Source organism: Oxyura jamaicensis, chromosome 19, assembly GCF_011077185.1.
Source record: "Oxyura jamaicensis isolate SHBP4307 breed ruddy duck chromosome 19, BPBGC_Ojam_1.0, whole genome shotgun sequence".
Classification (NCBI taxonomy): domain Eukaryota; kingdom Metazoa; phylum Chordata; class Aves; order Anseriformes; family Anatidae; genus Oxyura; species Oxyura jamaicensis.
The window spans coordinates 9,499,472-9,519,795 of NC_048911.1; the positions used below are offsets into that span (position 1 = coordinate 9,499,472).

General features: G+C 47.0%; 1 long non-coding RNA gene across 3 annotated transcripts in view; it reads left to right on the plus strand.

The window, feature by feature from the left end:
* Positions 1 to 409: 409 nt before the first annotated feature.
* The window catches only part of LOC118176403, a 152,905-nt gene continuing 132,990 nt past the window's right edge, over positions 410 to 20,324 (plus strand). For all 3 annotated transcript variants that reach the window (XR_004755392.1, XR_004755394.1, XR_004755393.1), the window contains exon 1: positions 410 to 534. This is a non-coding gene — a long non-coding RNA (uncharacterized LOC118176403). The remainder of the gene's footprint in view (positions 535 to 20,324) is intronic.

A 20,324-nucleotide genomic window follows, 5' to 3' on the forward strand; every position in this document is an offset into this window, starting at 1 on the left:
AGGGCATAATGAGAGGATAAGATCTTGTAAAACTTCTGATTAAACAAACAAATGGAAACAAAGTAAAAAATAGATGACCCTACACTGACCCTAAAACTGCTCTCCTGCTCAAAGAACATCAGTGACTCGAAAGGTAATAAATACAGGCTGGACTCCAGCACTCTAGACCATGCTGGTCTCACATTAGAGCTAGGGGACAACATTTGGGGGACCAGACAAGTTTCCCTTGAAGCCATCGGCCCAAATCCCGAGGATGATCCTTACCCGAGCACTAGGGGCAGGGCGGGCAGGCCGGGCCCTCCCCAGCAGCCCACCTGCCTGCGCTTTGCCATCACTAGGGCCCGCATCTGCAGGTGGTTAGTGAGGGGCTGGGGGATAAATGAGGAACTGGAGGGAGTGTTTTCCCTCTGGCAGTCTGCACCAGGCTCGTGGGGGTATTGCCTGCTTTGTGCCTGCCTTGGGAAATGTTTGGAGCTGCTGCTTTGGCCGCGAGGCCCTGCTGCGAAGCCTGCGCGTGTGGCTCAGCTGGTGAAGGTAAGGTGTTACCGCTTGATTCTCTGGGCGGTGGGAGAGGGTATTGTTGTGGCTTTGTGATGTCCCTGGTACGTGTAACAGGCTTGTGGTATGCTGTGTTTGGTGTATTGTACTTGTGCTCGGCGTAAAGCAGTTGCTGGGTGGTTTGTAGGGGCATGAGGCCTTGTTTTCCTCTGCTGGTCTGAGGCCTGGAAGCGGCCTCTGGCCTTGGGCCCCCTCTAGGCTAAGGGCTGGGGGCTTCTCTGGAGAAGTTCTCTGGAGAGGAGTAGCAAGGTGAGCTTTCCAGGTGGGAAGCCCCTTAGAGCTCAGAACAAATGTGTGGGACACAGCTGTGTTCCTGCTTGTCGCTCAGGTGGTTTCTGAGCTACGCTCCTCTGCCCATGTTGCATTCAGCTGCATGCTGTGATGTAAGGCAGTCCTAAATTATAGCAAACAAACACAAAACTCAGCCTTCTTCAGCTCTCTGCTGTGTGGGCAGAAGCCCCTCTGGTAGCCTGCAACAGAATGCCTGGGTGAGTAGCGAGCGGGGAGGCTGTGCAAACAGCTCCTCCCGGGGAGATGCTGCGATTTACTGAGTCGTTAAGAAATAATACCGGGTGTATCACTCTCTCTTGTTCCCTCCACGTGTAATCAAACAGAAAACATGCAACATAATCTTGTGTGTTTGAGGGGAGACGTAATGGCTGTCAGAATAAACACTGCCTATTTTTAAAGGCAGTGAGCCGCTCTGTCTGCGCTCCCCTGTCCCCCAGCTGACTGCTGTACCTTCTTCTAAGAAGTGGCAGTGAGGGGGGAGCCTTTGCAGAACTAATTTAGTTAAAATTTACACTCCTTAATTTTTGTGCCTCGTCTCTTTCCCCTTCAGTTTTGTAGCTATGATGCAGTATTGATCCAAAGATCTATAGGATCATACCATGGCTCCAGGTGGGTGGCAGAATTGAGGCTAGGCTTCATTTCCATCTGAATGGTGCAGAAAATAATTCCCCTTTCCAGCTTTTATTGCTCAGAACATTGCATTTCTCTCATTGCAGTGTATGAGAATTAACTCTGGAGGAAAGAAATGATCTTTTTTTCTTCCCCTTGATGTAGAGTAGAGTAGAAGGATTCAGAAAAAAAAGTAATGTAGGAAAGCAGGCAGCAAGCTCATTGCTGTCTGAATTAGGTGGGCCTGGGCTGCTCTAATGAAATCGAACTCCACCGCTGGGGTTCAAGCAGTGTTGCTGTGGACTGGGACAGCTTTCTGCAGCAGCACGGTGTTAAACACAGTGATAGTGAAGGAGCATGTGGTTGTTCAGCTCTGTTCTAGGTGTCAGTGAGGGGATGCATGAAGGAACAGCACAGGGCAGCAGGAGGTAGAAATGCCTGTGGCTAGAAGCCACCTCTGTGCTGTCGCTGGTACCCAGGCCAGCTCAGGATGTCTGTGTGAGCCTGTTTGTATCACAGACCTGCTCCTGCATCTCCAGCTGTCTGGGACAAACTCCTGCTGTATCTGAGTGCATAGCACAGCTGGAGCTTGGTTCCCACCGGGGCTCTGCTAACAGCTGTCCTGAGGCTGTGTGTGTTTTGAAGAAAAGCCCCAGGCTGTATTAAATTCTGGCTTCGGAGACCAAAGGAACCTGCTGGCTCTGGAGCACGCCAGGTTGCTTCGAAGTAATGAAACTATGCAGAGGTGAATTTGTAGGTGGGAGAGAAAATAAGTGGCAATGGAGCAAGAAAGCGTGTGCCTATTCCAGACTCCTTTCATGGTGTCTCCCTGATGTGTGCAGAAAGGCAGCCACCAGGTTGGAGAGTAAGAGATGATTAAGCTGCTGCTTGTTAAATCTTGTGCTTGTTCTCCTTTAAAATCTTGTCTTGGTGATGGGTAGCAAGTTGCCTGGTTCTTTTTCCCCCACCCTAAATAAATGACAAGTGTGTGGCTCAGTGATGGAGGATAGCAAATGGAATTTAGTAAATCAGAAGTAATTTCTCTGTAAGAGAAGTAGGCTGCCACCTGCTCATGAACTTGGCCACCTCAAGTCACACCTCAGGTATTATATTCTGCTAGAAAAAAATTTCAACAGTTTTTTCCTCCTGAAGAGGGATTGGGGAGAAATTCAGTACTATGCCAAGGAAATGTCTGCGCCCCGTATCCAGCCAGGAAAGAAAATAGCCAGGGCGTGACTTCCAAAATCCAGTGGCATGCCCTGTCTGACGAACACGGCTCACAGATAATATCAGTGTGTGAAGACTGGTTTGTAAAAGCACAGGTCTTGAACTCCCTGTCAGTGCCAATGGCTCAGGACTGGCGTGGGGGAAGGGAAAATATTCTCTACAAGGGTTTTGGCTAACTTGAGAAGGTTCATGTAACACTAACCGGCAAAATGCTGAGTGTCCCTCAGCCACGGGGTGCTCTCAGGAGAGTTCCTGTGCTTATGAGGCATTTACTTCTAATACCAGATAGCTGCTTCTGCTGCCTGGCGTCACTTCAGTCAGGATGCTTTGTGATGGCAGTGGTTTTCTTCCCCTTCCCTTTTTCCCCTCCTGCTGGTGCAGATTGTCCCACCCATGGGGTTACTGCCTGGGCAGGTGTCCTGCAGTGCTAATCGCATTAGCACCCTGAGCAGAGCCTGCTTCAGTGCCTCTCGGTGAGTGTTTGAAATGCACCAAACTCGGGCTGTAGGATTTGTGTGTTCTGTCAATGACAAGTGGAGCAAATATTGACAGTGCCTCTCAAAGACTCCAGTTACTATTGCTCTTGTTAATTCAGGGCAAAATTTATCCTTGTGCCAGAGCCCCGTGTTAGTTTGTGCTATTGAAACAGCTGGTTGGTGTATGGATTAGTTGCTTTGCCCATTTACTTTGTGCTCATAGTTTGTGCCACTGTAAAAGTTGCCGTGTCTCGCTGTGTCTTGTAATCTGGGATCTTGAGGACTTGGAATCATCGTAGAGGTCTGTAGCACAGAGCCAATTAATGACATGTTCCCAGCTTTGCTTCAGTTGCCAGATCTTGGAAGGCCTCAAAGCCTTCAGGAAATGGAAGGAAAGGAGGATGTGGAGCCTTTTTTTGAACTTCTAGTTTGAATTATGTGCAAACTAAACCATAGGCTTCACTGTATCCGTCTTCCTTGGGTGTCAAATCCTGCAAAACTCTCATAGAATTTCTTTTGACTTTCATTTCTTTAAATTTGGAGTGTGGGGAGGTGGAGACCAGGTTTGGAAGACCCAATTAGTAGTTTTCCTCCTGAAGCTAGCAAAATTCTGGGTAGTGCTTTGAGATTCTCTCTCTTTAAGAGACTCCTAGATTTACAGGGAAAGAAAACTACTAAAAAACAGGCATGGAAAAAAACCTGGATTAAACTGTCACTCATATTCACAATCTGTCCAGGAAACTCATCCATGCCCCTACAGGTAGCTAGTTATCCCATCAGGAATTTCATATTTTTGTCTGAATCCTGGAACACAAATTGGTCCAGCGCTATGGGTCTGCCTTGATTAGGGTCTGCTGGCACAGATGTCCACAGCATGGGTTCCGAAAAAAGCCTCCTCAAATAACTGCTTCCTTCCCCAAAGGGATCAAAGGTTGAGATGGTCTTTCCAGATCTTTAGCTAGGCTGTGCAAAGCATCTGCAAAGTTTAATCCTCTAACCTTTCCTTCCCTCCCTTTTCTTTTAAGGCTGGTATAAATGGAATTTAAGGGTTTATCTCTTTTTACTTTAGAGAGAACAGCTATTATTTGTAAAGAACCCTTGAAAAAGCAAGCGCAACCTTGCCTTTCTGAGAGACAGTTGGGTTTTGGCTACTCTGTCAAGGATAAAGCCTGGAATATCTCTATGCACTTGTGCAAATATCTAATGTTGATGTCTTTTGCCAGCTGCTGTTGTGGCTTCCTTTTCCTTGATGAACAAAATCCTCTTGTGATGTGGCCTCTGAGCGTCATTATAATTAAAAGAATTAAAATTCAATTTGAACTATTGTCGTTACACAATGTAAAGTTCAGCACCACCGAAGGCTGATTTTATTGATTCTGTATTGGGTCCTCCCTGGAAATAAGTTGCCTTGACACAAGCGTGGTATTGGCAGTAGAAGGCACAAGTGGACTGGCTCCAGCCCTTGCTTTAATTTTACTGTTCGTGGTAGCTTGCACAAAGTTGTCCTGATGTTTCTATATTAAAGCATACTTTTTCAAGATAATCTCAGTTAGGAAGATATCTCCAGCTTAAATAGGAATATAAGATTTTCAGCCCTGGCAGAAAAACATGTATGGGAATTAAATACTCCAATGCTTACTAGAATTGCAGTTGTCAGTGGCAGCAAGGAACCGTGCTCGTCCCTGTGCTTTGAATGGCTTTCTTTGGCTGCTTTTCCCTTGCACACTTACTGCTTAAACCTTTTTTTAAGAGCAGGCTTAAGTAAAGTTAATCTGAATTTCCTGAGTCAGTTTCATTAAGAAATGACCAACTCTCACCAACTGTTTATTCAACATTTATTTGCATGTGTTTGAGACTGAACGTTGGCCTAAAATCATATCTTCTCACGGTAAGATGCTTTCTTCAAGCACTGGTGAGAATTGTTCCTGTTCTCCAACTGCTCCCGTAGCAGAGCAGCTGTAGTTGGTGCTTGATGCAGGAATTCCTTACTCAAACACTGCAACAGGCTGGGCTGTATGAGGGCTAAAAGTGTCGATAGGGAGACTGGGTGTGGGGAATGTTGACATTCTGGCAGCCCTGTGCCTGTGGGGTTAGGGATGTGGGTGAGGTCTGGATCGACCTACGTGCTTTATGTTGGGCTGGGGGCTGCCCAGGGGTGAAGATGGATGCCTTGGGGTGCCATGAAGCAAGACGGAGGGCAGGGAACACATCGGCCTTCCTGTTAATGTTGCATTCAGCACTCTGAGATGTCTTGGGGGGCGGGGGAAGAGCTGGTTGGAAAGGAGAAGCGTTACTGGTGGTGTTGGCAGAAGTAGCGAACTGCCCGGGAAGACCTTGTTTTCCTGTTATGTGACTGCTGCTCAGCTTATTGCTATCTCATTAGCAAGGAGTTACCTAATTAGCAAGGCAAGCTGTTAATTGTTTTGTATTACTCAGCTTTAAAAATTCTTTTAGATGTTAAAGATTTTAGTGACAAGGAGTTGCCACAAAACTGTTTTTGTTTGGTGTAAATTTCTTTCATCTGCCAGAAGAGAAGAAATCATAAATGGCTGTAACCAGCGCAGACTGAGGAAAAAGGGACTGAATTTCTTGTGACAGAGCTGGCACTAATGAACACTAATCATTTTTAAGAAAAATAAGGGAAAAGACTTGGTAAGGTTAATAAGATAGTAGAACCCCTGTGTACCAAATCGGTTTTGGTAAGAGAACAAAAACTCCATGTTTGCTAAAATAACTTTAAAAACAAATAACATTGACTTTCCACACCTAGTGGAGACCAAATTTTCACTTGCTTGCATGCCTGCTCTCCCGGCATGCTAGGACCTGTCACCGTTCCGGCTCTCCCCAGGACAGTGTGACTTTGATTTTTGACTGCTGGGCAATCTTTTTCATCAGATGGAGTTGGATTGCGAGGTGGAAATTAGGTGTCCCTGCCTCTTCCCACTCCTTCAGCTCACATGAAAATTTTGTGTTGAGGACATGTATCCACTTCCTACTGGCCCCACCGCATGAGGCTTTGATTAGCAATTATTTCTGAGATATTAAAAAACACAATAGATGCTGCAGGGCTCTGGATTTTCCTGTATGATTAGGGGAAAAAGGAAGGCGCTGGTTACGATTCGATAGTTATTTCTCCATGTCAGAATGCAAATTATTGGCATAGCCATATGATCATGTGCGTGTGTGCTCGTGTACCAAGCACAAGTGTCTCCACGTGTGTTGATTAGCTGGATTACCACTTCTACTTGTGGAGGACAATAAACTAAAGCTGATGGTACGAACCCTTTTGCTGTTTTAGCGGTGTCTTTGCCTTTACCCTGCTCATGTGTGTGAATGAGGAGTTCTGGGTAAGGAAAAACAAACTCCCCAGGGCACGGTTCCTCTTGGGGTGAAGTTAGAGGCAAAGAAATGCTCATATCACTGTATTATGGGTTAAAATCCTTAGTTAGTAGTCAATGAAGATAAATTACACACCAATAGTTACTCCTGCTAGAGCGAGCTGGCAGTCTGCAGGAAGGGGTATGTGGTGTCTTAACGTGCAGCCAGTTGTAAAGGCTCGGGAAAAAAATCTCAACTGCACATTATCTGAGTGAGCTTCCATATTTTACCATGACACCGACTCTGAGACTCATTTCCCTGGGTTAAGTAGTGTGGGGTGAAGTATCTGCCGCTCTCCTTCTCCCTATCCATCTGCTGCGGTATTCTGGGCATTTAACCTGGAGCGCCTGCTGATGTATGACCAAATCAGAGAAAAGAGGCCGCGCTGTTTAACCCTCTCCCTTTGTAGCTGCACTTAATGAATGTCACACAGGCCCACTATAGAAATGATGGAACATCCATTCTGGCAGCATGAGCAGAGCCCACTGCGCGATGATATGGTGAAATAAGCTGAAAATATTCACAGGAGCCTGGGAACATAAACCCATGATTATTTTTCCCCTTAAATCTCAATATTTTAGCTGGTTTTCTCCCCCCTGTGTAATAAAAGTATGTTTCTAAGCAGCATCTACTTTTTTGAAGGGAAGAAAACCCCATTTTCTTTTTAATGTGAATGTACTGGAATTGCTAACTTATGCTAACCAAAATGTAATTACCTTGTCCCGTGCAGGTCTTTTTGTCTTTCTAACAAATGTCTCGCAAATAAGATCACAGGTCTTAATGACTCCATCCAGTAATTCCTGAGCTAAATTCAGAGGTGATAAAAGTAGGCCTTCTGCAGGAGTCATTTACACGCAGGTGCGTGCTGCCGGCTGGTCCAGCTCCACCTCGGCTCAGGGGAAGTTGTCTTGTTGAGAACTTGTGCCTTGTGTGGGCGTGCTGCTGCTCAGCATCCTGAATGCAGGCATCAGTGAACTGTGAGTGAAATAGGAGCGTGTAGCTGCAAGGCAGGGAAATGCAGGAGCCTCGTCCTCACTGTTTTCACCCCTTCATGCATCTTTTACCTCTGAATTACCTTTTCTTCTGAGTGCAGGCCACACCTCGCCACTCCTCACCTCTAAACTCTGCACTAGTTCTCCTCCCCTCGGACTTGTGTGATCAGAATTCAGTGGGAGGGGAAGCACTGGAACTTGCTCTTGGCTTGAATGGCCGTACAAAGCTTCCTGTGTCACTGAGGTTTCCCTAAAGCACCATGAATCATCCCCTTAATTTAAAAAACACAACTTTGTCTTGCTTCAAAAAAATAAATTAACAAAAGCTGTTGGCTAATTACTGGTGTTAGATGCAGCTTCATGCTGGTAGCAAGTGTCTGTCAACTCTTCTGCCAAAGAGCACGGAGAGGATTAAAACTGGAGGCTGGTTTCCAGCAGGTTCCTTTTAGAGGATGCTGTGCTCCCTCGATGCTTCTGTAGTGTTCCTCCTCAGGTAAACACTCCTGCACCCTTGGGTGTCCGAGTGCTTTCCTAGTGACGTGCCCTTAATTTACAAAGCCCCTGTTTGTACTGCAGGGGGGAGACCAAGAGAAGCTGGGATCTCAACCTTTGCTTCTCTGAAATAATCAGCAAACAGCGTGCGCGTGCGTGTGAACACGATGTATGTAAATAAATGGATGAAATACTATTGCCGGGACCTTCATTTCACCCAAGCTATTGAATCATCTCATCATAACTGTATGTTATTAACCAAGTGGCATAATTCCAACTTAAACTTCCCCTTTGTTTACTAGAGACTTGCTGAAGAGCCCGTGCTGAATGCTTAATTTCCAACCTTCCAACTGTCTGTATTTATAGAGAGACCAAGTGATGTTAGACTCAGAGGTCTAGAGGTAGGTGATGAGCAAGCTAAGTGTGAATCTTAGTTATTTTAAGAGATTTTTTCAGGTATCTTTTCACACACAAGTCTGTCATCCTATATTTAAGTGCATGCTTGTAAAACCAGAATGCACAATTTCTAATTCTCACTCATTTTTAAAACACCTCATCCTCTTTTTAGAGGAAGCGCAGGACTGAGCGTGTGGCTTACAAAATCTACTTTCCCTGCTCTGTGAGATGAACACCGTAGCTCCTACTGAGCCTTGACTGTTGTGCGGGTGTGCCGGGCAGGAATTTGGCTGTCAGGCTGTAACTGCAGTGTCTGAAATACCGTTTTAACCACTGATACAGGCACTGCTACAAACTGGTGCTGATAATAGTATTGTGTCCTGGTCCGTTTGAGTTAAAAGGGAAAGCATGCCAGTCGTGGAGCCTGTAGAAATAGTTTTTGGTGTTGTTTGGGTGAAGCATGTGAGCAGGACTTCAACAAGCTGTGCCTGCTCGGTGTGTTCTGAAACCCTCTGCTCCGGCCTTCCCTCTGGGGTGGGGAGGCAGCAAGCTGATTAACATATTAAATGAAGCAGAACCCCGTGCTGTCCCTGCTTGTTACTGCTTCCTTCTGGTATAGGCACAACTTCCAAAGTACTCGTTTTAACTGTTCTGACCCCAAAATACCTGCGTCTTAAGGCCATTATGCCATAGGAGTGGATAATGGCATCCCTCAGATTGTTTCACTTCAGAAAGGTTTTCCCTTGAAGGTCCCTAACTTGAGGGGTACCTGGATGCGGTCTGTGCTCATGTCCCCGTGCAGGCTCTGCTTTACCCTCTGGCACACGCCTGCATGTGCTCAGCTGTGCGCGGGCTCTCCTGGACCACTTGTGCCGTGCTCCCCACCCCAGGCAGTGGTGACAGGATGGGTGCCCCAAGACAAATAGGCACCTCCTGCGCCCGCCTGAAAATCGAACCGGCGCCGTGCTCATCTGGAGGCGGAATAGATTGCCACGAGAGCCTGGGGACAAGGCGAGTGGGGGGGTTATGGGGCATCGCCACGCTCCCTCCTCCTGCAGACGAGGCTGTGGGGCCAGCAGCAGCTCCTGAGGATTGCCCTGCGCTCGGATCCATGCCTGCAGCACCCAGCTGCAGCCAGGCACGGGAGAGCCCGAGCCGCTGTGAGCGGCATATGGGGCCTGTGGTGGTGCATGGGAGGGGGCGAGGGGAGCTGGGGGAGGGAGAGGCATGCATATAAATCATTATTGGCGAACATCTCAGCTCTTGAGCCAGGCTGTCGCTTGCCGCTGCTCGTGGTGCAGCCCAGACATAAATCATAATTCCCCTACAATAGATCCTTTTGCAGCCGCCATCAGGAAAAGTGTGTTGGTTTTATCGATTTTTTGACACCGGGGCCCTGGCAACGGCCGCTCTGAATCATTATGAAATGAAACTGATTAGGAATTCATGGAATACTAAATAAACTTTACGAGCCCGTTGTAAGTTTTTTGATGCATGGGGAGCGGAAAATGAAAACTAATGATATAAAAATTACACAGCGTGCTGAGTATTATTATACTGCTATTGATTTGTTTCAAACTGTACATCAAAATCGAAGTGTGCAGGGTGTGCTTGGCTGCAAGGCTGATGCTCAAAAAGCTTTTGAATTTTTTTTTTTAATGCTGGCTCCAGCATTTTTGCCAGGCGGAGAAGGTTGGTGCCACTGCAGCATTGCTCAAGCGCTCTGTGCCCGCCTGTTCCCCTGCAACCACCCCTCGCGTGGTTATCGCTGACTTTATTCTCCCGTTTGCATGGGGGCTCTCAGGAGAGAAAAATATATTGATGAGGATTTTAGCCTAAGTGGATAACTCCCCACACGCACTTCTGCTCTTGGGAGTTTTACTTCTGTTCCCTAATAGCCGGCATTGTGAGAGAAGCTCGGGACACTTGACAAACATTTATGCAAAACTGCACAAAGGGATCATTTGTTCTGTCAGTAACTGCAGCCACCTCGGGAGCGAGGGATAACAGCTGGTTATAAAGCTGCCCAGCAGCTTGGGGCAAGAGCAGATAACTTGCATTTTTAAAAAAAGTTTCTGTAAATAAATAATTGAACGCGATCCAGCCTTAAAATCGATGGAGATAAGGAGCAGAATTGGTGTGGTCTATTTACTGGTTTTGACAGCGTGATTTAATAAAATTAAGGGGAGGAAAAAAAGCCACTGCCAAGCCTGAAAAGACTGGGGATGTTTTGGGGTAGTCTTGAGACGCGCTGCTGAACAAGAGCAGGTGTGTGTGAGGTCAGAGATTGCTGGCATTGACAGTGCATGTTTTTATTGGAACAAAGGATCTGGGTGCTTCAGCTTGCTGTGCTAGGCCAGGAGGCTTTCAGGAGCCACCTTGCAGTGCTGCTGCACCTTGCCCCAGTGTCCCCTGTCCGGCTCCCTGCAGGAGGATGCTGCTGCAGCGCATCCTGGTGGGACGTCTTCTGTGCCACCAAGTGCAGAGGTGCCCCAGCCCACGTGGGGGTCGTGCTGATGGCTGCTCCTCTCTGGGTTATCTTTCAAGGCTCTCGGTGGGTGAGGGAGCTGTGTTTTGGGTCAGCTCCGTGCTTCCATTTAGCTGCTTCTGTTACTGTTTGGTTTGCTTTCCCGTAAGTAACCAGCTTGCAGGATGGTCGCTATCCTGCGTGGCTTTCCCATTTTGCAGAACAGCTATGGGCTGTGCTGTTGTGTTTAAAGCATTATTTGGAAAAGGCTTTTTCATGTTGGTGCAAAAAAGTTCAGATTCAGGGGTTTTGGGGTCCTAGGGGTAAATTCCCTGCACTAGGAGTTCTTGTGGGAGCTGTGCTGCAGCTGTGGAGGGAATCCCATGGCAGGGCTGTAGTGGTGTGATGTTTTTTTGGGGGGAGGCAGCTGATCACAGGGCTTTGGGGCTCTCTGAAAGTCCCTTTGCATGCAAGAGCAGGATCTATTTCTGTAAGCATGCAATTACACCCCAATAGCTGGTGGTGGTGTGCCAATGGCCTCGGCTCCCGGAGGGGAGGTAGCCGGGCTCTTGGGGGTATGGCTGCTGCTGTGGGATCATCTGGCAGCTTAGCTGTGCTGTAATGCGGGGGACTTCTCGGAGGTAGGCACCTGTCAGCTCTATTTCTAGCCCCCAGTGCTGGTGATCATCTCTGGCCTAAGCATATTGCCTGTAAATGAAAATGTAATACTAGTGAGTAGGAAGAAAATCCAGCAAAATCAAGAACAAGAGAGAAGGAGAAAATTTAAGCAACTGGAAATAAGCTGCTGATCCACAGAGGGCTAAGCTGCCATGTCTTGGTATTCTCCTGAGACTGTACTTGTGTGTAAGTAAACCTCACGCTGCTCCTCCTGCATTGCTGAAACCAGGATGTCTGCTCCAGGCTGTGCGCTGAGCACTGCTTTGTAAGCTGTGATCTCCAGGTTGGGGTGTTTAAAGGACTGTAGCCTTCAAATTCCTCTGCATGCTTTACTCAATGAGCCTAAAAAGAAATTTGAGGGTGTCACCTAGCACCCCCATTTACTTGAAAACTAAAAACCTCACTTCCATGCAGTAATGGTGCTGCGGGTGCCAGGTCCTGCTTCTGCACGTGTCCGAGCAGTCTGTCCATTGAGAAATAAAACATTGCAAACTTTGTTATACGTGGACATGTTGTGTGCCGAAGTGCAGACAGCTCTGGCATCTGCTGACCTGGGAGATGTGCCCACCCGTCTCAGCCCTTGCACAGATCACAGCTAAGGGTGGTCCCAGGTGAGCTCCAGGAGAAGCAGCTCATGTCCATGGGGAGAAGGGTCCTGAGTCTAGCACTGTTAATTTGTTTCCAGCTCGCCATAAATTCCTTGGCAGCCCTGGGCTTGTTACAATAATCTATGCATATTTGGATATTTTGTCTGATATAAATGAGGAATTATCCTAAATGAAGCCAGTTTTTTTTGCCTCTGTGCTGCACGCAATAGCAACGCCCGCTTTATATGGCTTGTCAGCGCGTGAATGCGTGCACTGGGGATTTTTCTAAGATATGTATATTGAATTTAGATTTGTGCTCTTAGTACCTTCACTCATTCATTCAGAGCCATATTGACTACATAAATTGAGTGTTACAAGTAAGAGAGAGTTTAGCCATTATTTTCTCAGTGATTTGATTTAATGGCCTGAGTGTTTTGGCCATTACTTCTGGCTTTTCATTTGCATGGATTCTTGGCTCTGCTGATTAGCATGTTTTTTATTTGCCATTTAATTTTTTCCCCTTTTGCAAAGCCGAATTTTTCATAATTAAATTCGTCTGTTTTTCTCCCATGCACACATGTAGCCTTATATATATGCCGTATATATAGTTTTCTCCCATCTCTGATTATACGGAGTTAAATGCAGCTGTCTGTTTGACAGGAGTATTGTGTACTGGATGTGGAGTGATATACAGGTCAGTATATTACTGATGAATAAAAGTTTCCTCCTAAGGCAGCTGCTGCAGATTACTTAGTGCTTGACATGGCGTGTCTTTGTGTCACTGTTACCGGCTGAAATTAAATCAGAACAGGAAAATATTAATTTAAAGTAGGGGATAGAGGCCGCTCACTTCCAATTACTCTCTACCCTGTCAGCTTTATATGGGCGCAAACAAGGAAGGAGGCTGGATTAATTGCTTTGGACTCTGCCCCACTACAGGCCCAATTATAGAAACATATTGGCTCCCAGCACTATTATATACACTGCTGTGCAGGAAATTGTGTGAAATTTTAACGGATTTCAGATGTAATAATAGAGAACACGATTCAGGACAGCATTAGCAGGCTGGGTGGAATCTTTACGGATGGGTTAAGGTTAAGCTGTTTGGGGGTCCTTTGTGTATTAAGGGATCATCTGGTTAACCCATATACTGGGAGCTTTTGATACTGGCCCGGGAGCAAACAGAATAAAAACATTCATCCTCTGACAACAAGGAGCTAAATCCTCAGTCGGAACGAGGGCAAAAACATACAGCGTAAGGACAGCACAGGGCTTGCATGCAGGATTCTGCTGAAGACGGAATGTGAAAGGGTCTCGCATGGCATAAAACACGGGGAAGTTGCTAGATTTTGCTTAGAAAACATGCTTGGCTGTTTGCTGCTGCTGTGAGGGACCTACCTGCAGAGCCTGGGTCAGAACAGATTGCAGCTAATGCAAAGTGAATAGCACATTTTAAATGCACGTTGGGTGATTGTGTAAGCAGTTGTTGGAATAGGTTTCAATCCAATATTTTAGTTTGAATTTATTTGGCTTGTTTGTTCTTTTTGCTAAGCTGAGAATTGTTTTGTTTTTTGTTTAAACCCACATGTTGAAGATGCTTGATGATGTGTGCACGTATGTACTGTTTGGTCTTTCTCTTAGAAATTCATTATTTGACTTGCTATAGCCAGGACACAGAGGAACAAATACAGAGGAACTCTCAAGTCTTCCTGAATGTGATATTAAATTACTGTCTGTGTGTGTTCATGTGTATAGCATGGCACATCAGATGTAATTTTGGCATGCAAAATAGTGTTTTTTTCCAAGGTTAATTTTCTTGGAAAATAGTTTTTGGGATCTCAGTTGCTTTGGTTTAGGGTTATTTATCTGACGTGCATGTGTTTGTGTCCTTGAGGGCAGTTGTTTTCCAAGTGTTTTCATTCTGTATTTTTTAATGATCATTGGTTTAAAGGAGTCTTGTGCAGTGATAACCAATACTGCCAAGCCTTTATCAATTAGTTTTTCTTTGTGCTTGTTTTTTGTTCACTGTGTATTGACATTGGGCTGGTTTGCATGAGCAAGTTGGTGCTTTTTGGTTTCTGTCTAACGCCAAGTAGACGATTTGGCTAGGGGCCCAGAGCCTGATTCCACAAATAACGCTGTTACCAGTTCCCCTCTGAGAGCAAAGCAACAGGCAGAGGGGTGAGCTTGGACAAAAAGCCCAACTTGCTCCTGTGTGTTCCTTGTGTGTTCTGTTCTTTGAAGAGAAGACTTTCTGTGAGTCCACTCTGCCCGCTGAAAGCACGGTACCAGAGCTCGTGCATCAACATCTGGGCAGCGAATCCCATCGGGGTGCTACAAGCCTCTGTGACTGCTGGGGGAGCGCTCTGGGAGGCAAGCAGGAGAAATGATCCATAGCTGCGGAAAGGGTGCATCTCCCTCATACTTCAGGTGTTTTGAACCAGCCCAATGGAGGAGTCAAGGACAGCTGATGACTGCTGCTCAGTGCCCAGACAAACAGCCTTAGGTTGTTTTGTAGATTCCCCTTTGATCTCTGACCCAGCCAGTGCTTTGTGGATTGGGTTTCACGTCTGCCCTGTGCTATGGGGTGAGAGTAAACAGAGTTTAGCAAGTCTGCCATGCTTCCTTGTCAGTCCCAGAGCAAGCTCTGAAATCCTCAGCTGTGTGAGCGCTCACTGCTGCAGCAAAATGGAGATATGGGGATGGGGAGAATGAAGGGCAGCTTCAGGCCTTCCTACCCTGCTGCCTCCTGCAGCCTCCGGAGGGTGGCACGAGCTGGGTTTAGGTGTTGATAAAGCAGTGGAAGTGTCCTAAGGTGCAATGTCTAGCAAGTGAGGTGGGCTGTGGGCTCCTGCCTCCCCTGGTGGGGGCTGAGGCTGTTCCCCTCGTGCCACGAGGCACGTCTTTGCCCATAAATCCCATCAGTGCCCTCTAACAGGGACACAATGAAAGACTTGCAATAGCGGTGGTGATTTAAGGTGGCAGGGGAAATACATAAATTGCTGTCTAGAGAATCCAGGACGATGGAAGCCAAGTCAATTCTGACCAGGAGTGTTATTGAATGGCAAGCTCCTTGCTATTTCAGTCTATTTGTCTATGGGAGGAAAGCCTGTGAGCTCCTGGATGGTTATTTGGGAGGCTGTCTCTAGCCCCACTCCCTGCCTCCCGCTGGCCTGCTCCCCAGCTGGTGAGCCTGTGGGACTTCTAGAAACCTCACAAAGGAGACTTCCATGTTTACAATTAATGCTGATTTTTAAACAAGGAGGGGGTGAAGCACCGAATGTATTCTGTTTGGTTGCAGAAATCTATTTTTGTTCCCTTAGCTGATTGCCTTGCAGCAACGTCTGTTACGAGTGGCAAGCAGTGTATGTAGGTCTCAGGAGAGAGATGTGCGGAATCCTATTCACGAGTGGATGACAGTGTGAAGAGTCTTTTGGCATTGAAGGCGTGCTGATAGAGTGAGCTGGGGCGCACGGAGACTGCAGTGGGCCAGCTTGGCCTGAGCGGTGTTGTTGGAGCAGGGCGGAGTGCTGGGGGTGCTGGTGCCAGCAGCCTTTGGAGCCTGCCAAGGGCAGGTCTTGCTGCTGGCGTTGTCTGTCCCAACCAGAGAATTTCAGCTAATTAAGAGGGGGACAAGGGGGTGAATAAATGTGAGCCTGTGGTATGGACCTAACCTGATGGGGCTGTGCAGAGTTCCAGCTGATGGAAGAGCTGCCTTCTCTGCCAGGATGCCCTGTAGCAGGCCAGCAGGGTCTGAGAGCTTTCAGCCCATGCTGTAGGCAACCTCTGCTGTTCGAGCTCAACGTGCAGAGGTGTTCCAAATGCAGGCCCCAGTAGCTCTTGATGCCACGCTGCTGGAAATGAAAAGCAGCAAGAAAAAGCTCATCGGTACATGAAGGAATGCTGAATCACAAGAAGGAATGACTGTTTGACAGCAGGATGATGACAGCAGTAACTGGGCCCTCAACTGTGTCATCGTGGGAGCTTGGCAGGATTAGCTCTTGGTTTGTGGAAAAGAATAAAAAAGCGTTGTCTTTAAAGCACATGAGATGAATTTGCCCCTGAGCTTTTGAACAGGAAAGCTTGGAAAGGTTCTTGTGGAATTGAAACAGTGCGGAGGGGGTTAATACTCTGCTTTGTTGATTTTGACTAGAGCCCGTGGTTTTACTACAGCAGTAAAGTCACTTTCCTTTTATGTTTAAAAGCCAGCAAGGAAAAAGTGCAATTACATAGACAACTAAAATCTTCACTGGTACTCAACAAGGTAATCAGTTCAATTGATTTTTTTTTTTCCTAGCTAGAAAAGTATTTAAAGTTGAATTCTAGCTGTGATTTTTATAAGGGGGAGGGAATCTGTTCTCTGAAATGCTTCCTGGTTTTAAAAATGCTCCGTTTTATTTGCCCTATAAATGCGAACTTATAAAATGTGATAAGGGATCTTTCTCTTCTTCCTGCACAGCCAAGACCTGAGTGTGCCTGCTGCTATTCCTGCATGGCTGCCAATTGCCCAGGCAGATATCACTCTGTCAGTCATTAGCATCTAAATCATTCCACTTCTCATTCAGGTTTACTGGGCTGTGATGGCTACCAGATTCATAGGACACCTGAGCCAGGTCTTTTGTACAAGGTCTCATGGAGCAATTGATTGTAAAAAGACAGCAGGAGAGCGAACCACTGGTTTCTGTGCCTTTTGAGCAGGAAGGATGGGCAGTGCTGTCGTGTGTTTTCTCTATGAATTATTAAAGCTTTTTTCTTGAAATATTATACACGGATGCTTAGTGGTACAGCACCTTGATGCAAAAACAGTAGGGATTTTGCAAGGGGAAAAAAAAGAATACTTCAAGGATGCTTGGGATCTCTTCCTGGGGCATCTCACTGTCTTGCAGTTACAGGGAGCAGAGAAGCTCCCCAGCAAAGCTGCTCTGGTAGGTCTGCTTTGGGGTATAACATTAAATTTGTGTGCTGTAGGAACAAAGCCTTCTGTACATGGAGCAGACTTCAGATGTGAATGACGCAGGAGCTGCTGTAGCAATTGGTACTTGTCTGTATGGCTTTGAAAATAGCGGGAGAATCCAGTGGAGCTTGATGCCTAACACCTTGAGGAGGGCCAGTTGTTCCAGCTCTGTGGTTTGTTCCCCCTTCCTCACTTCCCCCCAAAATGAAACACTGCAAATATTGAGCTTTGTTTCTATTTAGTAAGGAAAAAAACACCTTTTTTATGATTGAAGTATTGTAACTGGTACCTTAAAATGTAGCTGATGCAAACTTTATAAATGAAGAACTGATTCTCATGACTTCTGTGGTTTCCATGGGATCTGTGGTGTTTGGGAGAACAGAGTGCCGTGTTAGAGCTTATCCCTGGCACTGGGATTTAATGCTGGGCAGGCACCGTTCGGTGTAAACCTGACTCCTTTGGGAAGCGGTGACCCTCTGGGGCAGCTGCATTGGGCAGTGCCTGAGATGTCCTGTCCCGTTGGGTTTTGTAATGCTCGTATCTTCCTTTAGGAGCTAGAAGCTGCTTTTCATGTTCAGGTCTACACAAACACGTAACTCCTGGAACTTCAAGAAGGCAAGAAGAAAAAGGAAATGGAGAAGCCAAGTCTGAGCTGCGATACAGCATGTGCTGCCAAGGGACTGGGGAAAATCCGTGAGGAAAAAGAATGTATTTCTTATTTTTAATTCATAGCTTTTCAGGGCAGTGGCTGATGATCAGTGAACATGCGGATTTTAGGGTTAACCCTTCCAGCATCCATGTGCCATTCCTTGGCCTACCTGCATTATAAGCAAGCTCACATAAATTTCTGGCAACAGTATCCTTTCAAAGCCCGCAGACCAGAGGGATCTTTAGTCACTTTGGATTGGACTGGATTTGAAAATAGGTCCCTGAGGTGAAGGGCCAATATATCAAACCAGTAAATCACGCTTTACACCAACTCCTAATAATGAATGAAGTGCCATTTCATACAATACCTAAGTTAGGATTTTATTGATTAACTCTCATCTTGGTGTTCCACCCAAATCTAAGATATATTGCCTGCTGTAATTTTTACATTAGCTGTCAAATTCATCTTGTCTTCCCGGGGTTATGATGTGTACAGAGCAGACAATAAACAACATCAGTTTCAGTGTTTATCTAATGAATATACATGGGCCGGAAAGATTAATAACGATGTGATGGGCAGAGCCCAGAGGCTGGGAGCACCCCTGGTTGGGGCTGGAGTGGGGACCGGGGCTTCATGTTAACAGCAGGGCTTGTTCGAGGAAGAAAGCTTGTCTTGCCCTGTGCTGCCCTCCTCCTCCTGCCAGACAAATGTGTAAAACGGATCTTGAGGTATCCAAGATTTTTTTTTGTGCATGTTGCAAAGGAGCAGCTGTGGTAGGAAGAAGGCTGCAAGGAAATGCTAGCCTTATTCCACTGAATGGCTTGCCAAGCCAAAGCAGTGCCCCAGGTTCTGATTCTGGAATCCAAATGACCTGGCACCAGCTGCTGGCGCTTCACCCTGGCCTTCCTGACCTCTGCAAATGGCTATGTTGAGGATCTCCTTCCTTAAATGTTTTCTGATGAATCTCAGGGTCCCCCAGGCTGGGAACTGAGTGGCTGTAGAGTTTCCTAATCCAGCACCCGATCGTCCACGCCGCTCTGCGGTTACCCTTCACTTTTCACGTGGCCTTTGGCGCTCAGCGGTCTGTGTTGCCCCATGGAGGTGTGTGCACACCTTGTGGGGTGCAGCCCATGGAAGACTTTGGTCCAAGAATGAGGTCTCAGCCTCTTGGGACAGGAGAGGGAGCCCTCACCTGGGCTTGGGGCTGGCCTTGGGGCTGGGGGCCTGATTCTTCTCCGCAAGGCAGGGGGGGCTTTGCACCCTGGGCCTGGGTGGGGAAAAGAGCTCAGTTGCTCGAAGCTTGTGGGACTTAGCCTTAAATCCCTCTGTGCTTTGGTGCTCCGGCCTGTAAAATGGAGAGATTTGTGGCCCTCCAGGAGAGGGGTGGAGGAGGTTTGATCTCTGTTTGTTGAAGCTCTATGAAGTACTGGGATAAAAGGCGCTGTGCAAGTGCAAAGGGCTTGTGCTCGTCTATTGAGCAAAATCTTGGCCTGCACGCTTCAATTCCTTTGAGAGGAGGTGTCCAAAACACCGGCTTAGGGCTGAGAGAGGTTTATCTGCCTGCTGCTCGTAGCCAGAATCCATTCTGGGACGGGTGCAGTGCTGCAGGGTTTGGTTAAGTAAATATCTGCTGTTCTGCCTCGGGTCTGCCTGGCCTTCTTGAGCTTTGGTGTGGGGAGCCAGACTTGCTATTCATCCCCGTCCTGCCTGCAGTGCGGCCCTGGATGTGCTCCCTCCCCACACACGGACCTCAGGAAACTCCCCAGCATGCTTTAGGATAGTTGGCTGTGGTTTATTTGCTGTACTGGTCAGGGTTTAATAGCTTTAATTCTCCTGTCTAAATGCATGTGGGCATTGCACCTGGATGAGCAGCCCTGAGTGTTTGAAGGTGTTTGAGTGGCTTTTTTCACCCCAGATGTAGCTGCATTCAGCAGCTGATGAAGGGACTCTGCAAACCTAAACTGGAGGATGTTATAAAGTGCTCTGTAACACTTAGGGTGAAAGGAAGCCGAATGACCTCTGCTATTTCTTTTTAGCACCATTTAAGCTGTAAAACCAGCCAACCAACTCTTCCAAATGTTGGCTGCAGAGATTGACTGCAGTCATGAAGATAACAGGTGGGAAGTATTTTTCTCCAGTCTGCAGCTGTCCTAAATCAGCCAGGTGATGCTGGGCGGCTGCTGTGCGGGTCTGAGTGCTCAGCACCCCACCCAGGGACATAAAGGCTAAGCAAAATGTCACTCGAGAAGTGTTGCCTCTTCTTTTAGCAGTAACTCTGCTCCATAAACACAATTGATCTCCTGAGAGAGGAGGGATTTCCTCAACACAGAGCTTTGTGGGGAAAATACAGGAGCTGTTGGCTTTTGGTTTCTTCTGTATGACTTTGCACTGAGGTTACAGGCCGGATCCCTGGCTCTGGCTAAGGTGTGTGGGTGGCCTCAGACCAGCTGGGATCGCTTGGCAGTGATGGCTTAAGTGCAGCTTCCCTTCAGGTGCTGTGAAGACCTCCTGCCAGAGCAATGCAGTCATAAAATGGTATGGGATAGTGCTGAAAGAAAACAAAATAAATA